Source organism: Amblyomma mixtum, chromosome 1 (genome assembly GCF_055824585.1).
Source record: "Amblyomma mixtum isolate Tamu chromosome 1, ASM5582458v1, whole genome shotgun sequence".
NCBI classification, from domain to species: domain Eukaryota; kingdom Metazoa; phylum Arthropoda; class Arachnida; order Ixodida; family Ixodidae; genus Amblyomma; species Amblyomma mixtum.
In genome coordinates, this window is record NC_143012.1 from 283136504 (window position 1) to 283143955 (window position 7452).

Below are 7452 nucleotides of genomic sequence, written 5' to 3' on the forward strand. Positions count from 1 at the left end.
AACTCACATTCTTGCAAGTCCGGCATTTGGCCAGAAAAGGCATTGACCTCGGAGCCTCGCGCACAATGGAACAGTGCCACATGTGTAGGAGTACAAGAACAGCTTCGCACAATGCCTTAGCATAGCGCGCGCATGTCTACCGTTACACCCGATGTATAGTACTCGCGTGTGCGTGCCTAAAATTCTCTTCGGGGTTTCATAGCATTCCAGTATAGCAAGTAAAAAAAAAAAGGAAGAAACCTGAACACTGTCACATCAGCGCCTTTTCTCATGCGCAGGAGTAAGGCAGCGCAAGAAACAAAGGTACCAAAAGAACTACTCTCAGGAGACAGAAGCGGGCCCGCGGGGCCCCTTTTAAGTTTGAAAGGGGAACTGCCGATTTCACGGCGGTTTTTGGCAGAAGCGCCCTCTCCAAACGCTGCTTTTCCCTGTAGTACGTGGACGGTATGTCGCACGCATGCCGCCGCATGCCGTTCCAACGGCGGCGACCACGTTCCATCCGGTCTACGCGCGACGGCGCGACGGATGGCTTTGCACGTCTCGGCATCTTCTGGTATAGCGCGTATACGGTTTAGATTGTTGTATCTCCTCTTTCTCTCTCTCTTGTGCCCCTAGGTTTCTTTCTGTCCCCTCACGCGGCGGGCGTCGCAATGATTGATATGAATGGGGTTAGTCGCGAATGTCTGTGCGTTTGGCGCGGTGCTGTGTTTTCGGAGACCGCGACAAATTGGTTACTCATGGTCTGCGTTCGCTGCCTCTCCGAGCAGCAGCGCCTACCGCTGCTCTCTTTATTTATTTCTTGATTTATTTTTGTTTCTTCACGCGTCTCCCGTGGCCGCCTTGAAGAGTTTAAAATTATCTTACGCTGTCGCGTTCTGCTTTTTAGTCGTCGGGATACCCGTGAGTGGATGCGTCCATGGTCGAACTTCACCGGCCCTGTCCACAGTGGGGATTTGACATGGAGGCAGGGACACCTACTTACCTTATGTGCTGGCGATGCGATAGCATTAGAAAGCTGCTGATGCCTTCACCGGAAGCTACGCCACTTCCGGTCTGGCGACATCACTTCCCTCCAGCTAATGAGCGAATTTTATAGCTGAATACGCTTTTTTCTCTGGTGATCTTTTTAAAATAAGACTAAATAAAAAGAAATTTACTTCACGCTTGATGCTAGTTGTAATATAGCGAGAAGCTTGCATCCTGCATTTCAGGCCTCCACCGTCTCTACCCCTTCGAGCGTTCAGAGCGTTCCTGCCACGTGTAGTGTAGTCTCGTTTCAGTGATTGTTGTCCGTTTTAAAAGAAATAACAATATTAGCTTGCGTTGGGCAGAAAATATTTTTAATTCTCGTATTTTTTTCTTTTTTCTTTGTGTTGCTAAAGTAGTTTCAAATTTGGTGGGCTACCTTTTATTAAAACGCCAAATACACTCCCAGATAAACATACTACAGGGCCTTCGTGAAGAAATATGCCGAAGTTAAAGTTTCACTCTCCGAAAGCACACCACCCCTCACGTTCATTTCTGCCACCGTCCAGCCGCGCTGGTCAGCGGGCAGCTCTCGCAGCCGAGTGACGGACACCCCTCCCACTCTCTCCGAGTACTGCATGATCGCGCGGGCGGCTGCATGGGCGACCGCACTTCTCTCGTATACCGTATCCTGTAGCGGCGGCCAACGCGGCAAAGGGATCGCGATCGGATTGAAGTGTCTCGCGCGCCGCCTCGTCGAGATCGAGGGAGTGTATAACATTACGTCTCCATCTGCTCGCAACGCGTGCCACAAAGAATCGTTTAGAAGGCCTAAAAGGTGGAAGGGGGGCGGGGGGGCTTGATTGACCTACCACTGGAGCGACCACGCATCGAACGTCCTTTGGCTCTGACGCGCCATTCGTTCCTTCCAGACGTTTCTCACGCCAACTGACGGGCGCGCTATGGCGCCCAACGCGGTGTGTATACTTACGCTATAGCGGCTCTTTGGCTCGGCGTCATCGTACGCGAGAGAGAACGGAAGGCGTGGGTGTCGGATCTGCGCGCAGCGTTTCCGCGTATGCATTCTTCGGTGCCGTTCGGAAATCGCTTCTATCGCTACACGACCTTGTGCGCTGACGACGCCGCGACATATGCGCGGCCTCGAGGCGAGCATTATTCTAGTCGGGGGGACGGCTGATTGTGCTGTGGCGCGGATCAAAGCGTCTCTTCAGCGCTCGTTAGCTGGCAGTCAGCGCCGCGCTTTCTCGACACGTAAGCCGCCTCGCTGCGAGGTGTCTCTGTCGGTTCGGACGTCAGTCGGTGTTTGTGTGTGGCAACCGCCGCTTCGCCTTCTAGCTTTCGATCTCTCTTTCGTTGCCGAGGTGACTTCTCTTCTTTCCCTGGCACATTTTTTGTTTTTGCTTGCAATACGCGTTTATTCAGTTGCGCCAGTACTGTCGGGAAGCGTTCTAACGGCAGTTTGCGATACCCTTCTTTGTTGATTACTGAACGCGTTATATAGAACCTTTGAGTTATAGGCAGTGTGCTCTTTCCCCACCCCGTGTCGCGCATCAGCAAATCACTCGCCGAAACGCATGTCAGTGTTTTATTTTAGACCGCGCAGCTCTTAAGCGTCCGTTCGCGGGTTTAGCCGCGTCGCAGCCGTCGGAGTAATCGAGCCAAACCATTAATAAATAAACATTGCCGTGACTGAAATTCCAACCCGCGGGCGCCGCGCACAGATCAGCTTCGACGGCCACTGCACGAAAGCACTATGCTATTGCCGCAGCCGATCACGCCTCGTGTTAAACTACCGCACAGTCTCGCGCTGTGCATTGCGCATCGTTATCTTCAACTCATACTGCTATTGAACTAATATGCACATTTTTAATGTACACACTCTAGCGTGCTGTCATTGCAAATCGTCGTCTTCATTAGTTAGTACTACAGTTGAATTAATATCGTCGTCAGACGTGCCTACGACCCAGCAAAGCAGAACAGTGAGCCTACAGAGCGTGCGACTCCGACAGAGGTGCGCTAAAATTTCACATTAGGAAGAACCGTAATCGTCTTTAGCATTTTTTCTAGTACACCTCATATGTGTGTGTGTGCTTCCCGCTGGCGGTCACCAAAAAGCTCTTCTTGCCGGCAGCGGCAAAGCCTCGCAAAACGTGCCCATTCTGTGATGGACGTCGCGGTATACTCAGCGTGGTACCTTACGTCGCGCATGATCTCTCTCTTTGTTCGCTGATCCCCGGCGTCGGCGCACCCGAAAACGCCCAAAGGCGGGCTTTTTGTGGCTAGCGCCAGTGACTTGTCACCCGACGGCCGCGGTGTTCGGTATCGCCGCGGGCCTCCGACCGACGCCTTGTCTTGCGGGGGCTAGCTTCGGCGCGGCCGCGCGCAGCCGAGGGAAAACATTCCACGCCCTGCATTCTCTTACTTCTTTGCCTCTCTCTCTCTCTTTTTTTCTCTGCATTGACTTTCTCTCCCGTCTTTAGCCCTCGGTTCCCGTCGCAGTGGTGTCCTTGCGGTCCACATGTGCTCGCGTCTGTCTACATCTAGGAGGACGGGGAGGAAGTGGAGGAGGGCTATACGATGTGTGCTCCTTCTCTTCTTCGTGTTCCTCTTTTATCGCGGGGCGTGACTCAGCGTCGGCGAGGAGGAACGATTGGTTTAATTTCTTTGTCTTTGCTGACAACCTTCCACCCCCCTCTGTGCTCGGCTCTTCTACACTTTTCTATACGAGCGCCTTACCGCGGGCAGCAAATTACTCTGTGGGGGCGGCTGGCAGCGGCGGGTGGGTGGGAAAGCGGAAAGAAGGCGAGCTGGAAAAAACGTTCGTCGCGAGGAGGAGGTGAAAGTGTCGGGAAGACAGCTTTGACGTTGCGACGGCGTCGGCAACGACGCTTGCCTGCTGGCGTCGGTGACGTAAGACCCGGGGTGGGCGGCGCGGAACCCGCCACGGGCTTGATCCATCAGGTTTAGATTAGTTACGGGTGCCCTGCCTGGGCGTCAAGACTTTTGAATTTCGTGTTTTTTTTTCCCTTAACGAAGTTACAAAGAAGGAAAGAACAATTGATCGTAAGTCGTTTGTTAATGGGATGAGGCTTGGAGTTTTCGCTCCAAGAACAGCTCTAGCTAAGATTTTCGTCGTTACATGTAGTAAACCCGCGTTACGGCCACGCAAAAGCTAAAGAAAGAGTAGGACAATGTCATTGGTGTCACATTTACGTTTAGTAGTTAGTCGTGACCGGATATATACATGTGCGATTAGTTCTGTGTATGACCTCTTCTAACTGATCAATTCGCGCTACAAGGAACATACACACGGAACATACATGCGCTTCGTCCGCTGGTGTTTCCGTGTGTATGTTCCTTGCAGCGCGAATTGATCAGTATGAAGCACCAAATAGCCCCCGCTCTTGCATTGTTGACCTCTTCTAACAGCCAACACACGACAGAGTGAACAGTAGCTGAGGGTAGAGCCTCTCAGTGTGCTTAGCTAGACAACCACACTGAGGCTTCCCCTCAACCCCTGTTCTCTTTGTTTAGTGTTGTCAAGAATCCCATCTTCCTGACCTCTCCGTATACCATCGACTCTTGTAACAGCCGTTAGACAGACGTATCGATGGTTGCCTTTCCTTAGTCTTTCATGCAGGGAAAAAACCCGAAGACAGCGTCAGAGCTTGCGCCGTGACAGAGCGTGTCTGACGCGTCTTTGATACAACTGTCTCAGGAGTGGCGCAGCGGACTGCGCCTTCCCTTGTTCGAGTGGTAGGCACCCTTTGACACGACGGTGTAGGCGCGACGGCACGTCACACGCCGCGGCGCCTTGTTACGCCGAGAGTTAAGGCGCGTTACGTCACCTAGGGAGCCAAACCCAGGACAGACCCCCCTCCGACCGCAGGAAATCAGACTGCTCTCTTTGTCCTCATTTCGCTCTTCCAGTGGATGTCGTCATCCCTTGCTGTTGCTGGTTCTGTTGTCCTAAGCGTGGATATGCAGGGGGGGGGGGGGGGGGGGGGAGGCTAAGTTTCTCGATTGTTCTATTAAGGAAAGAGCGAAATCCTTTTGAATTTAATTAATTGTGTTTTTTTATTCAATTACGACATTGATTGAAATGTTCCAAAGGCCGCCCTAACAGTGTTCGTTTATTAAGAAATGACGTTCTCTGGCCTCCCATGCCGAAAGTATTGCCATATTCTTCCGATATTTCTTGCACACGCAGGTAACTAGGCCCTTACTCGAGGAAAAATAACGGCTTGGCTAGAACTGTGAAAATACTGCGCATTCATTTTGTATATATTTGAGCTACATTCACAAGTGGCGACATCGCTGCGGTCACTTATAACTTAATTTAAAGTGTGCAATGCTCATTGAAGACACATACTAAATTTAAGCCGATCTCTCGCGCAGTTCGGCAGCTCTTGTAGTCTCCTCTTTCAAGGTGCAGGTGTAGACATCCTGGCGCTTTACGCATTACCCGCCAAAGCGGCTCGTCACGGCTGAATCAAGTAATAAAGTGAAGTGGACCGTGAATTTCTGGCCGAGCACGGATCGAACCATCGACTTCACAATCCCATGACCGCCACGGACTAAGCCCTATGTCTAGGCCTAATTTTTACGTGTGAGACTGTTTACGTGTGAGGAGGCGTAAGCCCGCCCGCTCACTTCGTGAACGCAGTCGCCGCGCGCTGCGGCGTGGTGTAGCGCGACGCCACGCAGCTTGGCAATTCTACCTCTGCATGGCTCTACGTAGCCGCCGCGACGCCGTCACACCCCTTCTGATCTGCATGCTAACTTCGTGAAGGCAGCCGCCGCCCTACCACGGCCCGCGCACCCCTCCTCCACCAGCTGCCGCATCAGGTTGCAGTCGGACGCGCCGACCGGCTGCATGAGGTCATTCTTAACGTTACATTCGTAGATCCCTGGAGCTTGCCGACACATCATCACCAGTTTCAGCACTCCATTGACCCACACCTGAGACCAAGACTGTCACCCAGACATCCTCGCCTTCTGGAAGCTCATTACCATCGACTTTGTCTAAACGCTGCATTTACAAACGCCTTACTTAAGGTCAAGCGAACAGTCCGTATTGAGACAATTGTGTCTTAGTAGAAACAGTGGAGCGTGTTTTGTTAGAATGCCCAGCATATATGCTGATGAGCGTGCTCGTTATGAGCATCTTATGGAGTTACTTACTGGAGTGCCTCTACCGCTCGACTGTGTATTAGGACCCTTAGCCTGCCATAGGCAGCAGAGACGCGCTATGAACTTCTAACGCGACAGCGTTAAAGAACCCGTTCACCAGAAAGTCCGGTGTCGGTGTTGTGAGAGAAAAATCCCGAGCACGGCTCTGGCGGGTGGTTCCCAGGAAGCAACCTAGGAGGCAGGAGGGCCACCTATAGGTCACGTGACCATGCGGCGTCGTCACAACATGCCCACCGGATAGTGAGCATACTGCCCACCGTGGCAGGTGGCAGGTAGATTAGTGATTGGTCGCTCGGGGAGGGCCACCCGGGCCGCACCAGGCCCACCGCTTGGAGCACCTGCCATCGCAGGGCAGTGGTGCATCGCTTAACCCATTATGCTCTCTCGTCATACCCCTCTCCAATTTTTTTTATGCGATTATTTATGTTACATGGGCCTCGTACAGACCAACTCTAATCCCTCCTTTAAGCACTCTCACTGTCCATTCTCTAAACAGAGAACTTTCTCATTCCATTTCCTACACCTCTCTCATTCCATCTTTCCCTCCCCGAATCCCTTCCCCACGCAGAGTGCTCCCCACGCGCCTGCTAAATTCTCTGCTTTTTCAATTAAAGAGATTCTTTCTTGTTCCATCTCTCCTGGTGCAGTGGTGCAACGATTAAGTGGTGACCCATGCACTGCTCTGAGATGGCAGGTGCTGCCGTGCCGGTGGGGTTGGTGCGATCCAGATTGCTCTTCCCGGGCAACCTCGCGCGTCTAATCAGTAACCGCCACCTGCCGGGTTGCATGAAGACCCCATCTTACAGTGTATCATCGAGTATCAACACACGCACGCACGCACGCACGCACAGACGCGCGCACGCGCTCGGACGGTCGGACGGACGGGTGGTTTTCGCTCCATGGGACAAGTAAGGCTTAGCCCTTAATTACTATTGTTGCCTTTGTGATCAAACGCTTCGCCTCCATACATGTACGACGGCATGGGAGCGTCTCACATAGTCACCCTTGTACATGTACTACGGCGATCGTGAGTTCGAGCGCCATATTGAGAGCAGGCGCTTAAGGGGAGACTCGTTCTGGGCTTCCCCGTAAGCGTAAGGAGGTTCATTCTTTCATGATGAAGCCCGTATAAAAATCGATCATGAGGCCGCGCTTTGTCAGAAAAGATTCGATCGATCGTCCGAGGGACAATGGAATGAAAGCTTTTTTCTTAAATTGTCCTCTCGGCCTGAAGCTCTCATTGCTTACTGGTTTCCTCAACAAGAGCTCCTA